We start from the raw sequence: 17,731 nt of genomic DNA, 5'->3' as shown, positions 1-17,731 counted from the left end.
TGCCCCTTTATCCATTAAAGAAATTAAATTTGGAGTGTTTTTAAATAATAACAAAATTGAATATGGTATTAATAATTTACTACTTTTAGGTAAACACTTTATTCACAAATGTCGTTTTTTTTTAAACTAAACCTTATGTTACACACTGGAAGAATGACCTCAAGCTTTTTGCCAAATCTTTAAAGTTAGTTGAAAATAAGGATGTTGGTTATTTTATATCCTGTTTGGATGACTTTGATTTACTCGATTAACATATGTAAAGATAGTTAAGTAGCCCCTTTCTTGTTCATATTTTTTTACTTTATTGCTATGTGTGTGTTTTACTTCTTTGATGTTTTTTGGATCTGTGTATATATATGGTGCTCTATTTGTTTGTATTTTGAATGTTTTTGGAAATAAAAAAAAAATCTCTCCTTCTTCTAAGTGAAATGGCGGATTAGACACTACTCGGTGTATTACCGCCACCTACAGGATAATTATGTCCACTACTAGAACATCAATCTCATATTTTGGCAAAAAGGCCAGAGGATTTCACACACACACACATCACATTATCTCTAGCCGCTTTATCCTTCTACAGGGTCGCAGGCAAGCTGGAGCCTATCCCAGCTGACTACGGGCGAAAGGCGGGGTACACCCTGGACAAGTCGCCAGGTCATCACAGGGCTGACACATAGACACAGACAACCATTCACACTCACATTCACACCTACGGTCAATTTAGAGTCACCAGTTAACCTAACCTGCATGTCTTTGGACTGTGGGGGAAACCGGAGCACCCGGAGGAAACCCACACGGACACGGGGAGAACATGCAAACTCCGCACAGAAAGGCCCTCGCCGGCCCCGGGGCTCGAACCCAGGACCTTCTTGCTGTGAGGCGACAGTGCTAACCACTACACCACCGTGCCGCCCGCCAGAGGATTTTAAAAATCTAATTAGGCATTGTTCAATTATAGCACTAGCTGGTGCTGCCATCTGTGGTACGCTATTGGTACTTATTTTGTATTCTACCCATAATGCGTCGCTGAATAAAGATGGAGAATGAAAATACAACATGGTGACCCTCGACTTCCGAACGCATTTGGAAAAAATCAGCAATTCAGTAAGCCATCTACTCTTGATGTGATATTATGATAAATGTGGAACGACCAGGAAAGAAGCTTATATTAAGAATTCCGACCTGTAAGTGAACATTACACAAATATTGACATTTTAAAGAGATACCTCTCGTACGTGACTTGATTATCGCCCACATACACGCGAAACATGGCCAAGTACTACAAACCGCAAACACAAGTGGACTGGACATCGAGGGATGCATACAACCAGTTTCGGTTATGGAAAAAAGAGGTAATCCGAATAATTGATGGCCCGTTACACGACGAGAGTGATGCAGTCAAAATAAACCATGTCTTCATATGGGCAGGGGCACATGTTGAACAGTTAATTGAAGCTAAACAAGCAGAAGATCCTACCTTGAAAATAGAGACAGTTACCCAGTTGCTATCGTGTCTCAATGAAATTCTTACCCACCCAACTCACTACCGTGAAGCAAGGGAGGATTTCTACAATGCAAAGCAGAAACCAGGTGAAAATACTACTGCTTTTTATAGCCGTGTTATTGAACTACATAGACAGGCAAAGTTCCCAGATGGTTCAGACTTCCTGATCGTCGATAAACTGATCCATGGTTGCACACATATTGAATGTAAACGCAAGCTCATGAAAAAAGATAAAGATGTGACTGTAAAAGTGTGCCTAGAGACCCTGAGACAGTATGAGGCAGTTGATGTGACGATGCGTTTCAGTGAACATTCAGTACAAGCCACCTATTCTCATGACCTGTCTCGTCGATCACAACAACGAGGTAACAAACAGAAAAAGGACACCCCACAGACAAGATACAAACCAAGGTCAACCAGCGGTGATGGTGATGCAGGTGGTAGAGTATGCAGGTGGTGTGCCGGGAAGCCACACATTCGCGATGAATGTCCAGCAAGAAATGTGACTTGTAACTTTTGTGAGAGGTGTGGTCATTATGAACGGGCATGCAACGTCAAGAAAGCCACACGAATGACTAATGCTATTAACATTTCTGATCCAGATCGGAGTGAAGATGATGCTACTTACCGACATGACCAACAGTTTGATATGGATGTCGTTACAACCAGCAACGAGGTCGCTCGTGAAGCCATCGCACATGTCAAGTTCCATACAGAGAAGGAACCGTCCTTGCAAGGTAAAGTCGACACAGGCGCTATGACAACGTGTATGCCTGTTACATTACTACCTATGGTAAACATAGAGGAGGAAGCTGTTCTCCCTACCAGCATTAAGCTGCGCAGTGTGACTGGCTCAATTATGTCTGTTCGAGGCAAGATAAGAACACAAGTGACTTGCAATAACATTACTCAGGGTGCTGAAATCATGATCACTGATGAAGGGACTGAATTAATCCTAGGTCTGGATTTCTGTCAACGTTTTAAACTGGTGCAGATATCTGATTCATGCATTCTGAGGAATATAAATCTGGACGTTGATGCAGTACATGTCACAGATGAGGAACAAGTCGATTATGCACCCCTGAAAGCAAAGTGGAAGGACCACTTACCTCTAGGTAAGCAAACCGGCAACCCCCTAGAGGACCTGAAAAACATATTCCCAGACATGTTTGATGGCAGTGTTGGTTTGTTTGATGGTGAAGTGGATTTGAAACTGACAGAAGACGCCACACCCGTTCAACTCCCGCCGCGAGCTGTCCCTGTTAGTGTACTGCCAAAGCTCAAGGAAGAGCTTGATCAAATGGAGGCACAAGGTATCATACGTCCATGTCCGGAAACTACAGAATGGGTACATAACTTGGTTATAGTGACCAAGAAAAATGGTGATCTGAGGTTGTGTCTAGATCCAAGGAACCTTAACAAGGGTCTTGTTCGCAATGTGCACTACACGGCCTCATGGGAGGATGCACAGAATACCTTTAAAGATGGTAAATATTTCTCTACCTTAGATGCCAAGAGTGGTTACTGGACCCAGAAACTGGGCTCGAGTAGTCAACCGCTCACTGCGTTTAACACGCCTTTCAAAAAATACTGCTTCATTCGTCTACCATTTGGCCTGTCAGTATCAAATGAGCTTTTCTGTGCTCAGATGGATAAGGCACTCTCAGGCATCCCTGGTACATTCCCGTGTGCTGATGATGTTAAAATCCAGGGCTCAACAGAGGAGCGTCATGACATTCATCTTCTTGAGACCGTGAGTAAAGCCAAGGATGCAGGTATCAAATTCAATCCTGACAAGTGCAGCATCAAGAAAGATCGGATTGAATATTTTGGTAGAATTGTCACGCCAGATGGAGTTGAACCGTGCCCTAAGAAAGTTAGCGCCGTCTTAAAAATGAATGCTCCAGAAAACAAGCAAGAGTTGCAGAGTTTCCTAGGCTCAGTAAATTTCATGTCAAATTTCATTCCAAACCTCGCCCAAAAGACTACAGTCATGCGTGGGCTCTTGAAGAAAGACATCAAATACATGTGGACCAATGACATACAGGCTGAATTTGAGAGCATCAAGGTATCAATATCACAAGTCACTACTCTCACCCATTTTGATGCCACAAAGCCTGTGGTCATCGAAACAGATGCATCTTTAAAAGGACTTGGCGTGGTACTTTTACAGGAAGGACGTCCAGTCAAATTTCTGAGTAAATCACTGACACGCACAGAGAGTGAATACTCTAACATAGAGAGAGAGAGCTGTTGGCGATACTGTTTGCCTGTGAAAGACTACATGTCTATGTATTTGGAAGACAAGTTACGTTTCACACGGATCATAAGCCCTTGGAGTCAATTTTCAAAAAACCGATCAGTTTAGCGCCACCGCGTCTACAAAGGATGCTACTCAGACTCCGTACATATGAAGTACAGGTCAAATATGTCAGCGCGAAAAATGTGCTTCTCGCAGACACACTGTCGAGACTCATCAAACCAGGCAGTGATTCAACAATTCCAGGCTTAGACGTCAGCATTGCTCAGGTTCTTAAAATAAGACAAACTCGCTTAGCGTGTCTCCAGGAGGAAACAAAATGTGACCCTGTGCTCTCACAATTGAGTGAACTAGTCAACAGTGGTTGGCCAGAAAGTATGCAGGATCTCCCCGAGTCAGTGCAGCCTTACTGGTGTTTCAGGGATGAGTTAGCTATTATGGATGGACTAGTAATGAAGGGTAGTCGGGTGATTGTCCCTTCGGGCAGCAGGGCAGACACTCTACAGCGATTACATGATGGCCACCAAGGAGTGTCAGCTACTCTCCAGCGAGCGCGCCGAACAGTATATTGGCCTAAGATGCAAGAGGACATCACCAGTCTGATTCAGCATTGCACTGAATGTCAGATACACGGCAATAAGAAGCCTCGCTCCCCGGAAAGACAAGTGTCTGCGACTAAACCAATGGAAATACTAGGTTGTGACCTGATGGATTTCCAAGGACAGCCTATACTGGTATCAATTGACTATTTCTCCAGCTATATTACAATTAATCCACTACGTAGCAGCAGCACCACCGCAGTAACCGCTCGCCTCAATGACACCTTTAGGAAATTTGGTCTTGCAGAAAGGATAATCTCAGACAATGGTCCATGCTTTCGGTCTGATCAATTCAACAAATTCTGTGAGGAATTCGACATTCATCACACCACATCCAGTCCATACTTTCATGAAAGCAACGGAAGAGCAGAACGAGCAGTGCAGACAGCTCGACACATTTTGCAAAAATGCAAGACAGACACTGAGATAACACGTGCACTTCTAGCTTACCATGATACTCCTATCAGTGCAGACTTGCCTTCACCTGCAGAGTTGTTTTTTAATAGGCGTATTTTTAACAGACTTGGCCATCCACACACCACTACTCACATTACCGATGAAGAGAGAGTGAATCTTTCGAAGAAAAGAGCAGCGCATCTTAAAGCTCCAAGCACTACACAAGAGCGTTATTCCCCAGAACAGCCGATCTGGTATACTGAAGATGACTCACCAGATTGGAAACCAGGCTTTATTGACTGTTGTGACACACATCCATACTCGTACTGGATAATTACGGAGGCAAATCGGCGCATTCGGCGTAATCAACATGATATTAAACGCCGATATCCATCGATAGTCATGCCATCAACAGTTGTGACACCTACTCTACATGATATACCGCCTGTCAGCAAAGACTCGGGAAGTAACCCAAAAATTCCAGCTGAAATGAAACCCTCTCTGACTACTGAGCAGGAACCAGTCACTGCCACATTACCAGTGAAGCCGCTGCCACCACCACAGCCACCCTCACCAAGGCGTTCAGGAAGAAAAACGAAGTCAACTAGAGACCCTGATTTTATATATACATGAATAATGTGTAATGTTTAGCTTACAGACATGTCCTGTGACCTCTGTCTTGAAAAGAACTTTAAGTTCAAAATGACAATTTTTTTTTTGTTTTCTTTTCTTGTTTAATAAGACATGATCTTAAACATGCTTTATTTCAACTAAGATAAGCACTGACATTTGACTTTTCTTTCTATGCTCTAAAGCTTTGTTTTTAAAAAAAAAAAATGGGGCATGTTCAATTATAGCACTAGCTGGTGCTGCCATCTGTGGTACGCTATTGGTACTTATTTTGTATTCTACCCATAATGCGTCGCTGAATAAAGATGGAGATTGAAAATACAACAGGCATGAAGTTACTTTTGGATCCTTCACTTGCAGCAGAGCAGGGAGGGTAATAGTGGTAACACCCAAGCTGGATAGGTCTGTTATCAGTGTATGCCTGTACTCACTATACATCTTGCATTCTAATAAACTGTGGAAAACTGTCTCAGGAACTTTGCAAACATCGCATAATCCATCCCTATGTTTATGAATCAGATGTAAATTTGAATTTAAGGCACAGTGCCCCAATCTGAGACAGGACAATATGACTTGAGCAGACTGACGGTTGGATTGCATACAAATGCCTACCCTTTACATCCCTATCCCATTGGTATTGCCACGTTCGAATATCCCCCTCCATCAACTTACTCCTTAATTCTGTTCTCCCTGGTCTAATTGGGGCAGAAATTGAGTCTTTTTTTAAGGATTCTTTTGCAAGTTTGTCTGCCACCTCATTCCCTTCAATGCAGGAACCCATAGAAAAGATACTTCGCAACCCAATTTATGTAACTCATTCACACTCATCAGAATGTCCATAATTAGATCAGGCCTAGCGTTTGAAGAATGGACTCTTAAGCACTGCAGGACTGAAGAAGAGTCAGAGCATATCACTACACTGTTAGGTCTCACTTCCATTACCCACTGCAGGGCTTTTATAATGGCCACAGATTCTGCCGTGAAGACAGCAATGTTGTCACTGAGCCTGTACCCATTTCGGACATTTAGCTGTGGGATGTAAAAAGCACAGCTTACCTTCCCTGAATCTGGGTCTTTGGATCCGTCTGTGTATATTTGCAGACATGAGTTCCAGTTAAGCTGAATATACTCTGCTGCGGACTCACTACAAAATTCCACCTCATCATTGTGTTTATATTCATGCAACCTAAAATCAACTAGAAATGAGGGAAGCAGCCAAACCGAGATTGAGCCCCAATAAGAGCTCTTCACTGGGACCATTTCAAGTAGATTACAGTCTTTGGCCCATTGCATACACTGCTTGATAAAAGGCTGGCTCCTTACCTGCTCAGTAGCAAATTCATAACAATCCGTAGAAATCGAGCTTGCAGGGCAGATGCTAGATTTCTCCCTGAGTCTATTCCAGTAATGAACTGAAAGCTGGATTCTTCTTATTTTTAATGGCTTCTCTCCTGTTTCAATAAGAAGAGCAGAAGTGGATGTGGAGGCAAATGCACCGCAACATATTCTAAGGGCCTTGGACTGAATGACATCTAACTTTCTCAAAGCAGATTTTGCAGCTGCTCCATAAACCTCATCTCATCTCATCTCATTATCTCTAGCCGCTTTATCCTTCTACAGGGTCGCAGGCAAGCTGGAGCCTATCCCAGCTGACTACGGGTGAAAGGCGGGGTACACCCTGGACAAGTCGCCAGGTCATCACAGGGCTGACACATAGACACAGACAACCATTCACACTCACATGCACACCTACGGTCAATTTAGAGTCACCAGTTAACCTAACCTGCATGTCTTTGGATTGTGGGGGAAACCGGAGCACCCGGAGGAAACCCACGCGGACACGGGGAGAACATGCAAACTCCACACAGAAAGGCCCTCACCGGCCACGGGGCTCAAACCCAGGACCTTCTTGCTGTGAGGCGACAGCGCTAACCACTACACCACTGTGCCACCTGCTCCATAAGCCTGACACCCATAATCAAAAATTGACCTAATCATAGCCTGATAAATAGTCAAAAGGGTGCTCTTTTCTGCACCCCAAGAGAATCCTGTCAAACACCGCATAACATTTAAAACCTTGCTGGTTTTAGCTACTACTTCTGAGATATGAGTGTTCCAGTTGAGTCTGCTATCAAACCACATTCCCAGATATTTAAAACAGTCTACCCTTTCTATGGGAGTGTCATAAAGTGTTCTCATCTCATCTCATTATCTCTAGCCGCTTTATCCTGTTCTACAGGGTCGCAGGCAAGCTGGAGTCTATCCCAGCAGACTACGGGCGAAAGGCGGGGTACACCCTGGACAAGTCGCCAGGTCATCACAGGGCTGACACATAGACACAGACAACCATTCACACTCACATTCACACCTACGGTCAATTTAGAGTCACCAGTTAACCTAACCTGCATGTCTTTGGACTGTGGGGGAAACCGGAGCAGCCGGAGGAAACCCACGCGGACACGGGGAGAACATGCAAACTCCACGGGGCTCGAACCCGGACCTTCTTGCCATGAGGCGACAGCGCTAACTACTACACCACCGTGCCGCCATATCTGACTAATATTTTAAAAAAGAATATTTTCTTACATTGTCTGAGAATATGTGTATTTCTCAATCTTCCTTCTGGTCCTGAATGTTTGTTTATCTTTGGACTGGCCATTTGTTTGTTTGTTTGTTTCATCTGTAACCGCTTATCCCATGCGTGGTCGCAGGGCGCTGACCATGGGCGAGAGGCAGGGAACACCCTGGACAAGTCACCAGGTCATGACAGGGCTGACACATAGACACAAACAACCATTTCACACTCACGGTCAATTTCGAGCCACCGATTCACCTAACCTGCAGATCTTTGGACTGTGGGAGGAAACCCACGCAGACAACATGCGAACTCCACACAGAAAGGCCCTCATCGGCCACTGGGTTCGAACCCCGAACCTTCTTGCTGTGAGGTGACAGTGCTAACCACTGCACGTGCTGCCCGGGATTGGTCACTTGTCAGTCATTTTAAAGACACATCTGCTCACACAGCTTATTACCAAAAGTATTCAGACACCTGACCGTGACACACCTGTCCGCAGCCTCATCTCATCTCATTATCTCTAGCTGCTTTATCCTTCTACAGGGTCACAGGCAAGCTGGAGCCTATCCCAGCTGACTATGGGCGAAAGGCGGGGTACACCCTGGACAAGTCGCCAGGTCATCACAGGCCCGTCCGCAGCCATCGGACAAAGTCCAGGACGAATGCATGGGTCGCAACATTCAGGTCCGGTTCAAGCATTTCCTTCGATGGCTTACTAGCCTGATCCTAGAGCAGCAGACGTTGGACAGACATGGGCTGTAGTGACCTTTTTCCTGGCTCTTTTTGTGTCAGCCTCATCATTGAGCCTTTTCTCTCCGACTTCAAGTGCTTCAATGCAAGCGGCCTTCCAGACACTACGTTCTGCCACAAGATTTTCCCAGTCGTCCACTGGAAGACCGATTGCAAGCATATCTCTTTTGCAGACGTCTCGAAAGTGTAGCTTTGGTCTTCCGACAGCCCTTGACCCGAGTTCCAGCTCTCCATACAGGAGATCCTTGGAAAAGCGACCATCCTCCATTCGCCGGACATGGCCCAGCCATCTCATCCTACGTTGTCTGATCAAGGGTATACATTGAGGGGACCATAACACACCCATATAATATGTGTATTTTCCAAAATAATGGGCATTATCTCAGAGGTGACCCCCTTTCACTGTGATCATGAGCTCCACTCTTCTGGAAAGGCTTTCCACTCGATTTTGGAGCATGGCTGTGGGGATTTGTGAGCATTAGGGAGCTCAGGCACTGATGTTAGCCGAGGAAGCCTGGGGTGCAATTCATCCCAAAGGTGTTCAGTGGGGTTGAGGTCAGGGTTCTGTGCAAATCTGGACATTCATGTTCTTACATTTCAACAGGGGGCAGCCATGGTGTGAAGGTTAGAGAAGCAGCCTTGGGCCCAAAGGGGCGCTGGTTTGACTTCTGGGACTAGCAGGAAAAATGTGAGGGGAGTTGAGTGAATGAGCAGCGCTTTCCTCTTCCTCTGTGTCATGGTTAAAGTGCTAGGGATCAACCGATATGTTTTTTTCAGGGCCGATACCGATACTGATTATTATGGAATTGGGATGCCGATAACCGATATGTGCAACCGATAAATGTAAACATTATAATTCACATGAAATTAAACATAGCACACACTGACACAGACCTTCATATCCATGAAATGTATGTTTAATTGTAAAATTGAACATGAAATTTTGTGCAGGGAGATGCCAGCAGCATTTGTACAATAAAGTCAAACATTAGTTAGAATAAAATGAGAAATAAAATAATAATAATAAAATAAATATTCGGTGGCACGGTGGTGTAGTGGTTAGCGCTGTCGCCTCACAGCAAGAAGGTCCTGGGTTCGAGCCCCGGGGCCGGCGAGGGCCTTTCTGTGTGGAGTTTGCATGTTCTCCCTGTGTCCGCGTGGGTTTCCTCCGGGTGCTCCGGTTTCCCCCACAGTCCAAAGACATGCAGGTTAGGTTAACTGGTGACTCTAAATTGAGTGTGAATGGTTGTCTGTGTCTGTGTGTCAGCCCTGTGATGACCTGGCGACTTGTCCAGGGTGTACCCCGCCTTTCACCCATAGTCAGCTGGGATAGGCTCCAGCTTGCCTGCGACCCTGTAGAAGGATAAAGCGGCTAGAGATAATGAGATGAGAAATAAATATTCACCAATAAAAAAATAAATCACTCCCTACTATATTACAGCTCACCATTTTCAGTGGAAAATAAATGAAAATACACTTTGGATTCTTTTACACTAAGAACTAAGTAAGACTTACCAACTTCAAGTAGTTTTTAAATAACAAATCAAGTGTAGGGAGCTGCCTGCAGCATTTTTTAAAAAGTAAAATCAAACATAAAGTAGGCTATCACTCCCTATTATGTAACAACTTAACAAGTAACCATCTACATTCTAATGCTTTTAATGCCCAAGCCTAATATTCCCAATTTAGGAGGATTATATTGTAGTGAAGGAAGCGTTGCATGTAGTTTCAGCGAGACTAGTTGGTTGTAGGCTAATTCAAGTGCTTCCTTCCGTAAGCTAAGTTTGCCTGGCTACACAGATGCAAATGGACAATTTTAATGAGTAGTAGATGAAGAATGTAAACATATAATGATGTTGTGCTTTTGCAACTTGTGTGTTTGTGACTTATTGCGGCAAAAGCAGCGTGTCCTTACCTTGAAGTGGGATCTGCTTCTGCCTGAGTGCCCATACGGCCGCCTTGAAACAGTTCACAGCGTTTAGCTACGCGTGTTGATTGGCTGTATCCCTTGTGCCGCTTCTGCCCGAGTGCCCGTACGGCCGCCTTGAAACAGTTCACAGCGTTTAGCTACACGTATCGATTGGCTATATCTCTTGTGCCAAGCAAATCAGATGTTGTGGTGGGCGGGACCGTGTTCTTGAACTCAGAGAGGCGAGTACAGGAAAGGACGTGCAGTGACAGTCACGTTAGGAACGAAATGGCTGCAAAAAGGCATGTTATCGGCATATCGGTGGAAATTATGGCCGATACCGATAACCCTAAAATGCAGAATATCGGCCCGATATATCGGCCAGGCCGATTATCGGTCGACCCCTATAAAGTGCCCTTGAGCAAGGCACCAAATCCCCAACTGTTCCCTGGGCGCTGTAGCATAGCTGCCCACTGCTCTGGGGATGTGTGTATGCTCATTGCTCATTTGTGTGTACATGAGCGTGTTTGCTGTTTCAAATGGGTTAAATGCAGAGGAGGACTTTTGTGGCACTTGAGTGTACATGTGAGAAATAAAGGCTTCTTCTTCAATGCATGTCTTCATGGAGTTCGCTTTGTGAACAGGCAATTCACAGATGTCATGCTGGAACAGGTTTGGGCCTCCGAAGAGAAATCGTAATGCTTCAGTAAATAAATAAATGCAGTGGTTTCAACTTTGTGGCAGCAGTTCAGGGAAGCCTCACATGCGGGTATACCGGCCAAGTGTCCACAAACTTTTGACCACATATATCATGTAATTTGATAAAAATCTATTTATTCACCACTTCTTCAGTTCACTTGGTCTTTATATCGTTTTTTCACTTTATTTAGCCAAACAGTAACAGCTTCGAAGAAAGAAAGGGACACATCGGTTGGTACAGTTGACATAATTTCCTGCATCACAAAGAGTAAGTTCAAAAGAAATTGTGAGAACTTTGTCATGCTTTCACAGAAATCCACCCAGAACTCCACTTCCCATAATGCACCACAGCCTTCAAACATGGCCACTCTGACTCCCAACACACACACGTGCACGTCCACAGTCACTGATGATTGATTATAAACATCATTTCGAAGCAGATTCCAGACAAAGACAATGCAAAGTAATGATCAGTGTGCCTTTCACTGACTTACCAAGCCTTTGTGGGGGTTTTTTTTGTGTGTGTGATTTATATTTTGGGTTTTGATCTTGCTTTGCCTCCTGGGTTTTGCCTGGTTGAAATAGTTTTTTGCCTCACATTTTGTTCCTTTCTGTTTAAAGCTAGACGGCCTTTCGATTTCACAAAATCGGTGAAATTTAGTTCGCTCTGAAATTTTGTCATTGTGACATATGTTTATTTCTGTAATATCTCACAAAATATCAGGCCATTCTGTGGCTGGGAAGTTATTTAATTTGAGGTGATTAAAGCAAATGATGTGCATGAAATCGCTCGCTTCGCGCAGTCAAGCAGACAGAGGAAGTCCGTGTGCGCATGTGCAGGTTTACCTTCGATCGTGCACTGACAGTTCCATCATTCTGTCACTAAACGAACAGCTGATCACACCGAGGTGCTCGCTGAGCGCCGATATTTATTAGTTTGGTCCTGCGTTTCCTTTCCTTTGTGTATAACATAACATCTTTTCTTCTCTCTTTCCGTTACTCTAGTCAGTCTTTCACATTTCATTCGCACACTCACATCCTCCATTTTTCTCTCCTGTTTCGAATTTGTATTCCACAAAGCCTTCCGTAAACGGGGGAAAGCCCACCACATGATGCATGACATAGTATCTTGAATTGGGTCATGGTGAAGCAGGAAAAAATAGCGGAGAATTTTGGGCCACATGGCCCTAAATTCATTAATTGCTCTATTTAAACAAACAAATAAAATTGTGATTCAAATTCAGTAGCTTTCAGTCCACGGAACAAAAATAACTGGGTGTCGGGGAACATTCTTTTTATGACCTGCACTTGAAAAATCTTAAAGGAAGGCAGTCTACCTTTAAGTTTTAAGTTTCAAGAAACCTTCTTCCGACCATTGCATCCTCTTACAGTCTGCTTTCATGACAGACTTTCATGACTTTACTTGCCCCATGGAAGCATGAAAAGAAAGCAGGTGTGCCACCATGTCTGCTCAGGGAAGACTTTTGAGAGAACAACAGCACTGTTTCTCAAAATACACCCCAATTACGCTGAAATGAGCGACAGCGGTGTCCCTTACAAAAAAGAAGTTTATTCAAGTATGCTTCCAGTATACTTCTTTTAAACTAAAAATAAGAGCGTATGCTTTCAGTTTACTCTTTATTTACTTCTCAGAGATATATTTAATAGAGTTATACACAAGTATACTTGGCTTATACTGAAAAGTATATCGAAAAGTCTAAGTATATGAAGCTTATACTTAAACTTTTGATTAAGATATATTTAAAGGAACAGTCCACCGTACTTCCATAATGAAATATGTTCTTCTCTGAATTGAGACGAGCTGATCCGTACCTCTCCGAGCTTTGTGCGACCTCCCAGTCAGTCAGACGCGCTGTTACTCCTGTTAGCAATGTAGCTAGGCTCAGCATGGCCAATGGTATTTTTTGGGGCTGTAGTTAGATGCGACCAAACTCTTCCACGTTTTTCCTGTTTACATAGGTTTATATGACCAGTGACATGAAACAAAGTTCAGTTACACAAATTGAAACGTGGCAATTTTCTATGCTATGGAAAGTCCGCACTATAATGACAGGCGTACTAACACCTTCTGCGCGCTTCGACAGCGCATTGATACCTTCACTCCTGTTTTCCCCCTCTCCCCCCTCTCCTACTTGTCTTGGTGGTCACGTTGGTTGTATTGACGGAAGTTAGGGGGGGCGGGGGAGAGAAAAAAAACAGGAGTGAAGGTATCAATGCGCTGTCGAAGCGCGCAGAAGGTGTTAGTACGCCTGTCATTATAGTGCGGACTTTCCATAGCATAGAAAATTGCCACGTTTCAATTTGTGTAACTGAACTTTGTTTCATGTCACTGGTCATATAAACCTATGTAAACAGGAAAAACGTGGAAGAGTTTGGTCGCATCTAACTACAGCCCCAAAAAATACCATTGGCCATACTGAGCCTAGCTACATTGCTAACAGGAGTAACAGCACGTCTGACTGACTGGGAGGTCGCACAAAGCTCGGAGAGGTACGGATCAGCTCGTCTCAATTCAGAGAAGAACATATTTCATTATGGAAGTACGGTGGACTGTTCCTTTAACAAAAGTGTAATAAAGTATGAAAATATTTGTGCCTTATGTTTAAGTGTGGGTGGCACGGTGGTGTAGTGGTTAGCGCTGTCGCCTCACAGCAAGAAGGTCCAGGGTCGAGCCCCGTGGCGTTTGCATGTTCTCCCCGTGTCCGCGTGGGTTTCCTCCGGGTGCTCCGGTTTCCCCCACAGTCCAAAGACATGCAGGTTAGGTTAACTGGTGACTCTAAATTGACCGTAGGTGTGAATGTGAGTGTGAATGGTTGTCTGTGTCTATGTGTCAGCCCTGTGGTGACTTGTCCAGGGTGTACCCCGCCTTTCGCCCGTAGTCAGCTGGGATAGGCTCCAGCTTGCCTGCGACCCTGTAGAAGGATAAAGCAGCTAGAGATAATGAGATGAGATGAGATGATGTGTACTTGTGCTTATCCTTTTGATAGTAGCCTATAAAACACTTATTTTTCACACATATTGACTTCTTTGTGATATACGGCAGCATGTTTTAAATCCCATCTTTTAAACCTACATGGACCATAAGTTTGTGGTCAGCTCTGGGGTGGAATACAAATAGTCTTCTTCTTCTTCTTCTGGCTGCTCCCGATTAGGGGTTGCCACAGCGGATCTTTCGTCTCCATTGCTCCCTGTCTTCAGCATTCTTCCTTACCACACCTGCCACTTTCATGTCCTCTCTCACCACATCCATGTATCTCCTCTTTGGCCTTCCTCGTTTTCGTTTGCCTGGCAGCTCCATCCTCAACATTCTCCTTCCCACATGGGTGGAATACGAATAGTATATTTCCAATATGCTATGAAGTATACTTTTATAAACTAAAAAGTGGACTAGAAGTGTGTAACGAGTAAACCAATAGTATATTTCCAGTATACTACAAAGTATACTTGAGTAAACTAACATTCGGACGAGAAGTATAAAACAAGCAAACTCGTAGTCGATTTCCAGTACACTATGAAGTATGCTTTTGTAAACTAAAGAGTGGACTACAAGTATAGAACTAGTAAATTATTAGTATATAAGTTTACTTGTGCTGTACTTACAGTACAAAATAAAAAATGCTTGTTGTATACTCAAAGTTTACTTCTCTTAGACTTAAAGTATACTTTTTATCAATTAAAAGTGGGCCAATTTAGTCCCAAGAAGTATTAGATTAGTTTACTTACAAGTACACTGATATCAGTATACTTGGTACACAAAAGTATACTTCAGTACACTTAATAAAATGAAATTGAAGTATACTTCTTTTTGATAAAGGGTGGGAAGAAGGTGTCGATTCTCTGTCGTCCTTTGACAGATTCACTGAAGTGTTTTGTTCACAAATATTTCACAAATAAAAATACATCTATCCAGGTCTGGATTTTACATTATGAAAAATTGGAGTATCTATCACGTGTCATATTGGAGAGCAGTGCTCAAATCTTGTGTTCTCTAGTCTACACTGATGAGAATTATTGTATTGATATGATTGCAGTATATTAGTTATCGTTTAATACGTCAAAGTTTCTATGAGTATATTTATTTTGTTGATGACATTTTAATATAATGGGCGGCACGGTGGTGTAGTGGTTAGCGCTGTCGCCTCACAGCAAGAAGGTCCGGGTTCGAGCCCAGTGGCCGGCGAGGGCCTTTCTGTGCGGAGTTTGCATGTTCTCCCCGAGTCTGCGTGGGTTTCCTCCGGGTGCTCCGGTTTCCTCCAAAGACATGCAGGTTAGGCTAATTGGTGGCTCTAAATTGACCGTAGGTGTGAATGTGAGTGTGAATGGTTGTCTAAGTGTCAGCCCTGCGGCGACCCGGTGACTTGTCCTGAGTGTACCCCGCCTCTCGTCCATAGTCAGCTGGGATAGGCTCCAGCTTGCCTGCGACCCTGTAGAACAGGATAAAGCGGCTACAGATAATGAGATGAGATGAGACAATTTAAATAACCTGGTTTTATCTGAATTTTGAATGAGTCCTTCTTTTGCACTTGCAACCACTGGCCACTAGAGGGAAGAGCTGAGTTATAAATTTGAATCGGCTGAAAAAATATATAAATTCAAGCTCAGGCTTAGTATCCCTTCACTATATTTATGGCATATGTGTTAAGCAGATAAATATTATAAATCTGTATCGAAGGAGGCAATAGCAGAACATTTATTAGCCTGTTTACATTTCTGAACGAAGAAATTAGCCATGATAGGAATAACAGTGTTGAAGAATAAATTCATATTTTGTTCATTTGGACTTCCAGTGATTCAAGTCAAGTCAAGTTTCAAGTCAAGTCAAGTTTATTTGTATAGCGCTTTTAACAATAAACATTGTCGCAAAGCAGCTTTACACAGTTTGAACGAATTAAAACATGAGCTAATTTTATCCCTAATCAACCCCAATGAGCAAGCCTGTGGCGACGGTAGCAAGGAAAAACTCCCTCAGACGACATGAGGAAGAAACCTCGAGAGGAACCAGACTCAAAAGGGAACTCATCCTCATTTGGGCAACAACAGACAGCATGACTATAACATTAACAGTTTTAACATGAAGTCAGTTTCGTTGATGTTATAAACTCTTCATTGATGGAAACTTGAGTTCAAAACCGTTCATGACAACTGCAGTCCTAAAGTTAGCAAGTCAACTGTCGTCCTCAGCCATAAAAGCATTACTGTAAGAGTCCAGAGCGTCCTCCAGGTGTGACTTTCAACTGTCCACATGGGGCCGTCCTCCACAGGAGCGATGCGATGAGACTTCAACCAGACACAGGGCACCAGGATGGATCAGGCAGGTCCGAGGAGCAGAAGAGGTCAGCATCTCGATCCCAGGACCGACATATAACTCAACGTAATTCAAATGGTTTTATGTTCTCAAATAAATTAAAAGCAGATATACTGAAAAACAATATAGAAAGCCATTTTTAGGGGTTTTTTTCACAAGGTTGAATCCACTGGGGCATCAGGAAAATTGGGGCAGTTCATCTTCACATCATTGTGTATTTTCTCATCTTTTCAATGAAGACCAAAACTTTTGGAAGTGGAAGTGTTTCCTAGAAATGACATGACTTAACATAACCTTAAGAGGTGCAATATCATAGAAGAGGATGTGGAACTTCAAAGAAGAGGATGTGGAAGTTGGCACTCAATATCATTGGAAAGGAAATTCACATAGAGTATACCTTGGGTGTTTTTTTTTTTTTTTTTCTGTACGGTTTTCATAATTGTTTCAAGATGTCAAAAATTACCGAGCCTGATTGGGTAATTTGGGAGATGATGGTGTAGGTTGAGTGGAGAGAGGAAAAGTGAAGACATGACAAGACCAAGCATGAACACCAGAACTGTGGTTCAATGATGCCTTGATGGATTTTAGGTGCGTTTAGTGGTGTATTTATGAAGCAGCTCAATAATTAGGGGGATGAATTCGATTCGTAAATATGGATTGTTCTGCTCGTCCAAGAAATAAATGATAAAAAAGTGGCTTATCTTTTCGTAGTGATTTTCCAATGTGATCTTTAACTGATCTGTCCAGACAGATTGGTTCTAAATTTGGAAATGTTAAAAATTTGCGAAACTGATGATAATAACGATGATGATGAAGTTGGATATGATTCTTTCACTCATGACCATGAAATCACAAAGAAGAACTGCTTGACTATACTTCTTCAGAATATGATGGATATGTTTTATGCATCTAGTCAATACCTTGATCAGAAATGCATCATGTCTTGGGTTATGGATTTGATTAATAGCAAGAAAACTGAGACAAGCTGGAAATTCAAAGGTGTCCCAATACCATTAACTTCACCCTAATCACACGGAGAGAAGTGTTGAAGTGTCAGTGATGCAAACAGAAAATAATTCC

The sequence above is a fragment of the Neoarius graeffei genome, chromosome 20, assembly GCF_027579695.1.
Source record: "Neoarius graeffei isolate fNeoGra1 chromosome 20, fNeoGra1.pri, whole genome shotgun sequence".
Lineage (NCBI taxonomy): Eukaryota > Metazoa > Chordata > Actinopteri > Siluriformes > Ariidae > Neoarius > Neoarius graeffei.
Note: the sequence above shows the minus strand (reverse complement) of the source record.